Genomic DNA, 12,918 nt, shown 5'->3' with positions numbered 1-12,918 from the left:
ATAGGGATGTGTGTATGCTATGATCATATGTGTATGCTATGCTATGGCATCATTTATCCAACTACTATGGCAACTCCTCTGTGGCAGAGATAAAACAGCCCCTATGTTTTCAAATGTGCTAGAACTTGATTTTTGCATGCCTAATGTAAGATCCTTCAAATGAGTTGGATTTTCAGAGGGTGGGTGTCAAGATTCCTTCCCCACCCTGAACTCTAAGGTACAGATGGGGGGACCTGCATGAAAGACCGCCTAAGTTTATTCTTACCAGCTTAGGTTAAAAACTTCCTCAGGGTACAAACTTTGCCTTGTCCTTGAACCCTATGCTTCCACCACCAAGCACGTTAAAGAACAGGAAAAGAGCCCACTTGGAGACGTCTTCCCCCCAAAATATCCCCCAAAGCCCTACACCCCCTTTCCTGGGGAAGGCTTGATAAAAATCCTCACCGATTTGCATAGGTGAGCACGGACCCAAACCCTTTGATCTTAAGAATAACGAAAAAACAATCAGGTTCTTAAAAGAATTTTAATTAAAGAAAAGATAAAAGAATCACCTCTGTAAAATCAAAAAGAAAAGGAGTACTTGTGGCACCTTAGAGACTAACAAATTTATTTGAGCATAAGCTTTCGTGAGCTACAGCTCACCTCATCGGATGCATTTGGTAGAAAATACAGTGGGGAGATTTATATACACACACAGAGAACATGAAACAATCGGTTTTATCATACACATTGTAAAGAGAGTGATCACTTAAGATGAGCCATCACCAGCAGCAGGGGGGGAAAGGAGGAAAACCTTTCATGGTGACAAGCAAGGTAGGCTATTTCCAGCAGTTAACAAGAACATCTGAGGAACAGTGGGGGGGTGGGGTGGGATGGGAGAAATAACATGGGGAAATGGTTTTACTTTGTGTAATGACTCATCCATTCCCAGTCTCTATTCAAGCCTAAGTTAATTGTATCCAGTTTGCAAATTAATTCCAATTCAGCAGTCTCTCACTGGAGTCAGTTTTTGAAGCTTTTTTGTTGAAGGATAGCCACCCTCAGGTCTGTAATCGAGTGTCCGGAGAGACTGAAGTGTTCTCCGACTGGTTTTTGAATGTTATAATTCTTGACATCTGATTTGTGTCCATTTATTCTTTTATGTAGAGACTGTCCAATCTGACCAATGTACATGGCAGAGGGGCATTGCTGGCACATGATGACATATATCACATTGGTAGATGCGCAGGTGAACGAGGCTCTGATAGTGTGGCTGATGTGATTAGGCCCTATGATGGTGTCCCCTGAATAGATATGTGGACAGAGTTCGCAACGGGCTTTGTTGCAAGGATAGGTTCCTGGGTTAGTGGTTCTGTTGTATGGTCTGTGGTTGCTGGTGAGTATTTGCTTCAAGTTGGGGGGCTGTCTGTAAGCAAGGATTTCGCTGTCTCCCAAGATCTGTGAGTGATGGGTTGTCCTTCAGGATAGGTTGTAGATCTTTGATGATGCGTTGGAGAGGTTTTAGTTGGGGCTGAAGGTGATGGCTACTGGCGTTCTGTTGTTTTCTTTGTTGGGCCTGTCCTGTAGTAGGTGACTTCTGGGTACTCTTCTGGCTCTGTCAATCTGTTTCTTCACTTCAGCAGGTGGGTATTGTAGTTGTAGGAATGCATGATAGAGATCTTGTAGGTGTTTGTCTCTGTCTGAGGGGTTGGAGCAAATGCGGTTATATTGTAGAGCTTGGCTGTAGACAATGGATCGTGAAGGAAATACATCTACCAATGTGATTTCATGTTCTCTGTGTGTGTATATAAATCTCCCCACTGTATTTTCCACCAAATGCATCCGATGAAATGAGCTGTAGCTCACGAAAGCTTATGCTCAAATAAATTTGTTAGTCTCTAAGGTGCCACAAGTACTCCTTTTCTTTTTGCGAATACAGACTAACACGGCGGCTACTCTGAAACCTCTGTAAAATCAGGATGGTAAATACCTTACAGGGTAATCAGATTCAAAACATAGAGAATCCTGCTAGGCAAAACCTTAAGTTACAAAAAGACACAAAACCAGGAATATACATTCCATTCAGCACAGTTATTTTACCAGCCATTTAAACAAATGAAATCTAACACATTTCTAGCTAGATTATTTACTAACTTAACAGAAGTTCTGAAGAGCATTCCTGACCTGGTCCCGGCAAAAGCATCACACAGACAGACAGACCCTTTGTTCCCCCCTCCAGCTTTGAAAGTAACTTGTCTCCCCATTGGTCATTTTGGTCAGGTGACAGCGAGGTTATCTTAGCTTCTTAACCCTTTACAGGTGAAAGGGTTTTGACTCTGGCCAGGATTTTATAGTTCTGTATACTGAAAGGTGCTTACCGTTCCCTTTATATTTATGACAATGGGTGCTTAGCACTTGCTGAAAATCCAGGCTCTTAAAGGTGTCCCAAAATTTGAGGTATGGTACCCAAAATCATTAGTCACTGAACTGAGCTTTGCTATAAGTGGGGGAGAGAAGAAAAGGCTGGGATAACATTTTTTTTTTCATGTGATATTTCTTGCCTTTGATAATACTTGTGTATTTTGCTTACCAAGGAGATCAGTATGACTTTTTTATTATTACTATGTACTCATAAATGCACTACTGTGACAATTTAAAGAAATTTTAGATACCAGATGATTTGCGTTTGGAACATATCTACACACTTACCAACCATCTGAAATGTCTGAAATATCAGATTCATATTACATGTGCTGTTCCATGTCTGTATCATATAGTTTCACCGGGAGATCCCTATCAGGAAACACAGCACAGAAGACCCAGTGCAGGAAGAGTTATGCATCTAGCAAAGGTGGCTGATTTTAAGTACATTTCTGATCAACACTCAACACTTTGGAGAGCACTCTTGAGCAATATGCAACAGCTCAGCCAGGAATGAATTTTTATGGTCTAGCTGTAAACCCTAGAAAACAGATGCAGGCTGGGATTTTCAAAGCCTTACTCCCAGGCAAAATTAATAAATGTATTGATTAGCACTAAAGCTAAATCACAATGTGTTTGGGTTTTGAGGACAAAATTAATGTTAACGACCAAATGACAATGTTTAGCTATCTAGATTTAGAGAGAGAGGCCAAAACACCTGAAAAATCATTTTCAGAGGTGCCAAACTGAATTCAGATTTTAATTTTGGTATAATAGATACACTAATTTTAAGTCGTCTTTTTTTGCCATCTCTCCATTTATTTTATCAATGGATCAATTTTAGTATTTGGGATAATCACAGCTGGAGAGACAACACTGAGAACATAAAACAGCACAGATGGTTTTGTCATTTTGAATGACTGCTTTTAAGCCATTGCCTTTTAATGCTGAGCATTCTATTAAGGACAAATGTAAATAATAACAAACAGAGCAGTATACCTATATACCTGCCAGACGGAACAAATCAAATGACAGCTGTTTATGTGAGAGTTTTTTTGCATTGTTTGTTTTTTTGCATTATTTAGTTAGTTAGTTAGTTATTCTGGCATTTCATAGTTGGGTGACACAAAACAAATGGTTAACAGAGTTCAAAGAAACTGGGCAATAAATAAACAAACAACCTTTACAATAAAAATGGAAAATACTTTGGGTCCAAATATAAAATAAAAACAGGGAAGCAGCAGAAAATATAGTCAGATGTTACAGCTCTTTTTGTAGAATCATAAGAAAGGAAGAATTTCCTTAATGGATCAGACCTGAAATCCATATTATCTAATATTCTATCTCTGACAGTGACCAGTACCAAATATTTCAGAGGAAGATGTAAGAACCCCACAGCAAGCATATGAGGGATAATCTGCAAAAACCTTACTTCTCATCCTGGTCTGTAATAGTTAGAGATTGACCTAAACTCAAAGTACACAGCTGCAGCACCATAGTGTAGATGTTTCCTACATCAGTGGAAGGACTTTTTTTCTGTCAATAATAGTTAATCCACTCTGACAGGAGGTATCTTGGTCAATGGAAGAATTCTTCTGTTGACCTACCTGTGTCTACACCACATGTTAGGTTGACATAACTATGGAAACCATGTTGTGAAATTTTTCCATAGCCCTGAGTGATGTAGCTAGGTTGGTCTAATTTTTAAGTGTAGACCAGGCCTCATAAACATGAGGTGTAATATCCCTTCTAAACATGTTATTGTTAATTATGATAACTCTTGATATTCTGAATAACCATATACATGTCCAATCCTGCTTGAATCTTAATAAATTGTTGGCTTTAATGACTTCATGGGGCAATGAGATCCATAGTGTAATCACATAGTATGAGAAAGTATTTCCTTTTGTTGGGCGTGAATTTCCCAACTTTACATTCCAGTGCATGTCCTCTTGTGTTATTAGATGAGAACAGAAGTTCCTGATCTACCTTCACTATATCATTCACCACTTTATAGATTGTTACCTTGCCCCCCTACTTCTAAAGTAAATAATCCAAATCTTTTCAATCTCTTCATATGTTTATTTCCATTCCCTAATATTTTTTTCTTACCCTTCTCTGAACCCCTAGTAATTCTTCAATATCCTTTAGGGTATAGGATGATCAATACTGCAGACAACATTTCATATGAGGGATTTATATAAAAACATTATAATATTTTCCATATTATTCTGCATCCCATTGCTTAGATATCCAAACATCTTACAGATTTTTTTTTTTTATCACAGCTGTGCATTGTGCGGAGGTCTTCACTGAGCTGTCCACAACGGTGGGGGGCAACCTGCGGCCGTTCAGGGTAATCCACTGGCGGGCCACCAGAGAGGTTGTTTACATTTGCACAGCTGCCCGCAGCTCCCAGTGGTCATGGTTCGCTGTTCCTGGCCAATGGGAGCTGAGGGAAGTGGCGCGGGCCGCAGGGATATCCAGTACCTTTTCCTGATTTGATGTATTTAATTCAGAATCCTGTAAGGTATACAAGTAGTTTTGGTTGGGTTTTTAACCACCTCCAATGTACATTACTTTGCATGTTTCAACACTGAATTTCATTCCTGTTGTGTTGCCCATTTACCAAGCTTGCTTGGAGCTCTTTAAAATATTTCACAATCCTCTCTGATCCTAACCAACCTAAATAACTTTCTATTATCTGCAAATTTTTCTACCTCACTCTTCATTACCCCTTTCCAGATCATTAATAAATATATTAAACATAAGGCTAGTACAGAACCATGAGGTAATCTGCTGTTAATCCTTTTCTATAATGAAAATTGGGTATAGATTTCTAATCTCTGTCATCCCTTAAATAATATTTGATTCATGATAATTCTCCGCCTTTCACACCATGACTATTTTTCTATAAGCCCTTTGCACAGGACCTCGTCAAAGGCCTTTTGGAAGTCTAAATCAACTTTTTTTTAAAGTTTATTTAAAACTTTAAAACTTTTTTTAAAGTTTTCCTTTATTCATTAATTTAAAATTCTTTGAAAATGTAAATGAGACTTGTGAGACAGTTTTGCATTGCAGAAACTGTAGTTAAACCCTATTTCTCTCTGGTGTCTTCACAAACTGTATATGGACCAGACATGGATTTTCTATAATTTGTCAGTACAAAAGGGTGCCATCCCAGGTTCTGACTCTCCTAGCCTGCCTCTGTCCCCCATACTTCCTTTCTGTGCCTTCTAATATCTCTTGTGTTAATGAGCCAATTTACTTGTTAGTCTTCCCCCATTGGATCCACCCTGGGAGGAATTAATTGTTGTGTAAGTGACTAGAGTGCTGGCACATTTGTTGGTTCCCAGCACTGTGTCAAGGTGTGTAATTGGTAATTGTTCATAAAGTTCTGTTTGAACTTTTTTAGGTCACATTTTCTGGTGATCTCATTGAAGATAAACACTTTAGAGAAACTGTCTTAGTGATTACCTAAGTCAGATAGGAGGCTTCTGTTCCCTCACTAGGTACCCTAATCTTTATAATCCGAAGAGATTATTGGTATGTTGAATATTTTAGGGCACTTAGTAAACATTATCTATCTATTGCTCTGAAATTTGGAAAAGTCTAGAAAAGACTTGTTGGACAATCATTCCTAAATGGTGATGTCCTCCAATATTCATATCTCACCACACTGTAAAAAACTTATTCAATGCTACTGCATTTGCAATCTATTTCCAGGCATGAAACTTTCTGATAATTGAATATCCACATTCATCCCCCCAACCCTTCCTTGCTCCTATGCATGAGCAGATTGCATGCATTTCAGACTCTCCTTTCCCCCTCAGACCCTTCACTTCCAAACATACAAAATCAGCATAAATTCATTCAAATGTGAATACACATAGCAACATGAATTTAAAAAAGCAAAACTGATCAACCGCATGTCTGGTGGGAGGGGCGAGTGAAGAATTTAATCAGCTCGAACAATGAGATGCTTAAAACAGATTTGTAGGTGCATTTCGCCCCACTATTTCACCCAGCTCTAGTCAGTTTTCTTCTTTTTAAACTTTCTTTGTCACACTGGCTGCATTGTGAATTTTCCTTGAGTAAAAACTTTAGTATTGGTCCTGTTATATCTATTCATATAACCTAGGACCATCCTAGGTACACCCTTCAGGCATTAACATTAACTCTGGAATCATGTGTTGTCTGTTTTCAAATCATCCTTTTAACCATCCTGTGAAACTACAGATGTGGTCTTTTAACCTCTTGACATCAATCAATTCCTCCATATTCTTAATATTTTTTGCCGCAAACTCCCTGAAATGTGTCACTGTTTCTGGTAATATGGTGCTCAAAATTAATTCAGTATTGCAGATTTTATCATGCCAGTCTTAAAGAGAGGGACTGTTACCTTCTAGCTCAATGCTCATATGTTAAGCACCTGAAAATGCCTCTCTGTTGGCATATTGCATTATAAACCCATGTCTAATTTGCTCTGTGATTAGTCCAGTTCTTCTAAAACATTAGTGCTTTCCGGGTCTGTGCCTCCCATTTGCTAACACAGTTTTACAATTATGTTTTCCCCTCCAGATGCATCATTTTTCTAATCTGAGTCTCATGTTGTAGTGTTCTGCCATTATTTCAAATCTCTCAGGATCCCTTTTTACTCTTCCCCCCCCCAAAAAAAGTGTTTGCAAATGCTTATCAATCATCTGAAATACTGAATAATTTTGCAAAAAGAAAAGGAGTACTTGTGGCACCTTAGAGACTAACAAATTTATTAGAGCATAAGCTTTCGTGAGCTACAGCTCACTTCATCGGATGCATTTGGTGGAAAAAACAGAGGAGAGATTTATATACACACACACAGAGAACATGAAACAATGGGTTTATCATACACACTGTAAGGAGAGTGATCACTTAAGATAAGCCATCACCAACAGCAGGGGGGGGAAGGAGGAAAACCTTTCATGGTGACAAGCAGGTAGGCTAATTCCAGCAGTTAACAAGAATATCAGAGGAACAGTGGGGGGTGGGGTGGGAGGGAGAAATACCATGGGGAAATAGTTTTACTTTGTGTAATGACTCATCCATTCCCAGTCTCTATTCAAGCCTAAGTTAATTGTATCCAGTTTGCAAATTAATTCCAATTCAGCAGTCTCTCCTTGGAGTCTGTTTTTGAAGCTTTTTTGTTGAAGTATAGCCACTCTTAGGTCTGTGATCGAGTGACCAGAGAGATTGAAGTGTTCTCCAACTGGTTTTTGAATGTTATAATTCTTGACGTCTGATTTGTGTCCATTCATTCTTTTACGTAGAGACTGTCCAGTTTGGCCAATGTACATGGCAGAGGGGCATTGCTGGCACATGATGGCATATATCACATTGGTAGATGCGCAGGTGAACGAGCCTCTGATAGTGTGGCTGATGTGATTAGGCCCTATGATGGTATCCCCTGAATAGATATGTGGACAGAGTTGGCAACGGGCTTTGTTGCAAGGATAGGTTCCTGGGTTAGTGGTTCTGTTGTGTGGTGTGTGGTTGCTGGTGAGTATTTGCTTCAGATTGGGGGGCTGTCTGTAAGCAAGGACTGGTCTGTCTCCCAAGATCTGAGAGAGCGATGGCTCGTCCTTCAGGATAGGTTGTAGATCCTTGATGATGCGTTGGAGGGGTTTTAGTTGGGGGCTGAAGGTGATTGCTAGTGGCGTTCTGTTGTTTTCTTTGTTGGCCCTGTCTCTACGTAAAAGAATGAATGGACACAAATCAGACGTCAAGAATTATGACATTCAAAAACCAGTTGGAGAACACTTCAATCTCTCTGGTCACTCGATCACAGACCTAAGAGTGGCTATACTTCAACAAAAAAGCTTCAAAAACAGACTCCAACGAGAGACTGCTGAATTGGAATTAATTTGCAAACTGGATACAATTAACTTAGGCTTGAATAGAGACTGGGAATGGATGAGTCATTACACAAAGTAAAACTATTTCCCCATGGTATTTCTCCCTCCCACCCCACCCCCCACTGTTCCTCTGATATTCTTGTTAACTGCTGGAATTAGCCTACCTGCTTGTCACCATGAAAGGTTTTCCTCCTTCCCCCCCCTGCTGTTGGTGATGGCTTATCTTAAGTGATCACTCTCCTTACAGTGTGTATGATAAACCCATTGTTTCATGTTCTCTGTGTGTGTGTATATAAATCTCTCCTCTGTTTTTTCCACCAAATGCATCCGATGAAGTGAGCTGTAGCTCACGAAAGCTTATGCTCTAATAAATTTGTTAGTCTCTAAGGTGCCACAAGTACTCCTTTTCTTTTTGCGAATACAGACTAACACGGCTGCTACTCTGAAACCTGAATAATTTTGGGCACCATATACCAGGAAGAGTGAAACGTTTCAGGGAGTTTACATGATGATTACTTCCTGTTCTAAACCCTTAATAAGAATGTTTTGTATTGAAAGTGGAGCAGGGGAGGAGCTCCACTCATTCATAATTCCAGAAGGAGACCCCACTTTTGGTAGATGGTATTGATGTTCAAAATATGACTGTGTGTGCTTTCTGAGATCTGCTAGGCTCCTTGGACTTGGCTTGTTCTTTAAATCATGGGGAAATAAATGTTATTTCCTACACCTTGTGCTCTCATAGTGCTAAAATGGCCTCTCTCTGACTAAATTATGAAGATCGGCATGTTTCTTCCATGTGTTGATGATCAATGAGACACTTTACATTTCAACTTTATTAACTATCATCATTGGGCATCTGACTCAACACCTCACTATGCTGAATGGAACTTAAGCTTCTCAAAGTTATTGTTTCAAACTCTGGTTGTGTTTTTAAGATTTTTCTCTGCAACAATGATAGCTAGACACTTTTTATTTATAATGAAATTTGATAATCTGGAGAACAAGAAGGTAGTTTGGGAGGTGACAAATTATTGTATCACTACATACTGACAGCTGGTTGAAAAAATCAGAAAAAAATTGATTTAGTTCCTAAAATGTTTGGAATTTGTCAAAAAAAGTCTGTTTCAGGTTGCATAAAATGTTTAGTTCTAGTCAACTTCAGAAAATAGTGTATGCGATTTTCCCTCTCATATAATGTTTAGCTCAGTGGTTAGGACACTACCCTGGAATATTTGAATCCACATTCCAGAACAGGTGCTTGACTTCAAATCTTCCTTCATCCCAGATTAACATCCTAACCACCAAGCTCTATGCTACTCTGGAGGGTGTTCTCAGTCCTTCCGGTAGAAGGTATTCCACTTTATATTAATACTTAAATATTCAAGGGAGCTGGGACTTGAATTTGGGACTCTCACTTACCATTTGAAATCTCTGACTACCAGTCTAGAGGTTATTCTGTTCTCAAGTTCTCCTGTTAAAACTGTATAAATACAGTAAATATTCATTGGGCCAAAGCAAGAGATTAAGATACTAACTACTGTGCGGGGTATGAGATATGGATTCAGATCTCTCTGTCTGTTTCAGAGGAGGGATTGGTATCCACATCACCTATTTTCCAGATGAGTGCCTTAATCACCGGGCTCTAGAGTCATTCTCCCCTTGGCACGATGAATATTTATGTATTTATATAAAGTGGAACAGTTTCAGCAGGAGAGACTGAGAGCAAGCCACAGCAATATTGACACAATTTGAGCTATGTTATTAAACTGGCTGGGTACTTAACCTCTGCTATTTTAGTATTTACCATTATACTTGTTTATAGTCTTTCATACAGTTTTCAATCCACAGGACAATGTTCATATCCAGGCTTATTTGAATCAATTTAGTACATATCATAAAATCTTGTTCTCAGTCCAATAGTTAAATGAAATGTAAATACAGCACAGTCTTGCTTGTTGGAATGCAATGGGAGCGGTCAGCGGTTCTTCAAACAAGCATCTGCTGGAGTACAACCACTTGAAGGCTTGGAGACTAATTTTTGTAATTTTTTTTTCTTTTTCCTCTGTGTTTGGGTGATTCCCAGGTTCTGACTTTTCAAATGATTGTCAGAGCTCAATAAAATCTTGAAATTATTTCTTTAATGCCTTAGTCCCTGATACAGCAAAATCTTTAAATATATGTTTTACTTCACATGCTACTAGTGGTTCCATTCACCGCTATGGGACTACTCACAGGACAAAACGTTAAGCATGTGTCTTTGCAGGATTTGAGACCTTTGGCTTTCTGATACTAGCCCTTTACATTTGGCAGAAGCAAGAGAGTATATGCATCTTCCTGATATTAGGGCACTTTATCTTGCCCTTTTTCTGAACACTGCAACTAACAAATTAAGGCTTCCATGACTATGGAACTAGCTGGGATACATCATCCTAATGTGTTCTGCAGACCTACTAAATTAGTCGACTTTAGTTCAAAGACCAAAAAAAAATAAAAATCCCTTTTTGGCATGGGTCCCCGAGTTTGTCAGGTGAATTTCTCTAGTTCCACTATATATTTCCACAAAAAGAAAAGGAGTACTTGTGGCACCTTAGAGACTAACAAATTTATTTGAGCATAAGCTTTCGTGAGCTACAGCTCATTTCATCGGATGCATGGATCCAATGAAGTGAGCTGTAGCTCGCAAAAGCTTATGCTCAAATAAATTTGTTATTCTTTAAGGTACAACAAATATTCCTTTTCTTTTTGCAGATACAGACTATTACGGCTGCTACTCTGAAACCTATATACTTCCAGTTTCTCACCAGAAACTGCTTGTCTCTCCCCCCACCCCCAGGGCTGGTTCCAGCCATTCATCTGAGTACCCCTCCCATCCCCCCGCAGAGCTGTCACTGGTTGCTCAAACTCTGCTGGCCCTCTGAGTGCTGGAATCCTGCATGCCCCCCCTCAGCCCTGCCTCCCACCTGCCCAGGGCTGGCATCTCCACTTGCCCTTCACTTCCGCACTTTGTTCACACTGCACCCCAATTTTTTTGACAAAAGTGGAAATTTCTCCCATTTGCTCTTGCCAACTGATCAAGTGAGCCAATATCCTCTGCCTATCCATTATATTTATCATTGGATGTAGTGTTTCAGGCCAAATTATATACAAAATACATTAAGTTCCCATTTTAATATTTTAAAAAATATTAATTAAAATATATACTACATTAAAACTGATGTGCATATGCAGTGCAGTAAATGTACAGGGCCTGATTCTATTCTCATTCTTTTGAGAATGGTCTTTTGGATCTAATTTCTGTAAAAGCCATTTGACTTCAATGGGACTACTCAGTATATAAAATTAAATGTGTGCCATTTTCGTTCAGGATTTGGACCCTGATTTTATACCACAGTTCAGTGTGAAGAGAGTCCTGCATGTGTAATATTTCTTAATTTCTTTGTAATGATAAAAGCTAAAACTAACTCTCTCTAAATATAAACTAGTAATGTAGCATCTTACCAGACTAAAGTATTGGAGCTTCAAGGAGACCTTGATTTAGGAGGTGGGAGATTGAGCATCTTCTAGGACACATTATTCATTAAAACAGACATGTACACTCATAGAGAAAAGCTACCTCTTCCTGAGTGAAGTGATATAAAATGCTAAGAAATAAAAATAATGTTAACATTCCTCTCTCCCTCTTTAAAGACAAAAACAAGAATCATTATGGTAATCTAAAATATCAAATAAATGATTAATCACAAAACACTAACCTAAGTGGTAGGTATATAAGTGTTACAATCACAAGTTTCAGCTGTGGGTTAGGCTTGTCCATAATGAAGCTTAAAAACAAACAACCTCTCGCCCATAAACAAGAAAATCTATTGCAATTGTGTAAAATAAATCACTGAAAAATAAAAGGATGATGATTTTTTCTTTTGATGTGTTCTGAAGAGAGATTCTCACCGCAACTGTCAAAATAGTGGAGCCTTAGGCACAATGTGCTAAATCCTGCTTGAAATACTGATGAGCAATAGCCTCAGTGGAAACAGTAGGATAGCTCTGAAGTTTTGTTTTCTCTGCAGCTCTGTTGTTAAACCCAAGAAAATAACCAGATGTGTTCCTCTGCACTAGTTCAGTTTAATTTTTCTATTGAATTTTTTCCGCTGAACAGTGTTGCTATATCAACTATTTAAGGGTTTGTTCCTGTGTCCATTGAAGTCCATGGCAAAAATCTTACAAAGAATAAGACTCTAAAGGTAGGTCTGCTAGGCAACAAAATCCCCAGAGCGGCAAGTCTCAGAACCTGGGTCTACAGACTCAGGCTCACACTATGGTGCTAAAAACAGGCATGTAGATGTTCAGGTTCAACCTGGATCTCAGGCTCTGAAGCCCAGGGACAGAGGTGAGTTTAAAAGCCCAAGCTCCAGCCCAAGACAGAATGTCTATATAGCTATTCGTAGTGCAATAGCGCAAACCACTGAAGCCTTACTGCTGCAGGGATTTTTTGCTGTGTTAACATACACTAAGAGGCCTATTTTTTTTTTAAAAAAATGAGTGGCTAAAAATTAAATGCTAAAGCATAGCTGCCAAGGGTTCTTTTTTTGGGGGGGGGTTGTTCTTTTGCAGCTGATATTTTATGCAAATT

This window comes from Dermochelys coriacea, chromosome 1 (genome assembly GCF_009764565.3).
Source record: "Dermochelys coriacea isolate rDerCor1 chromosome 1, rDerCor1.pri.v4, whole genome shotgun sequence".
NCBI classification, from domain to species: domain Eukaryota; kingdom Metazoa; phylum Chordata; order Testudines; family Dermochelyidae; genus Dermochelys; species Dermochelys coriacea.
This window is presented reverse-complemented; position numbering follows the sequence as displayed.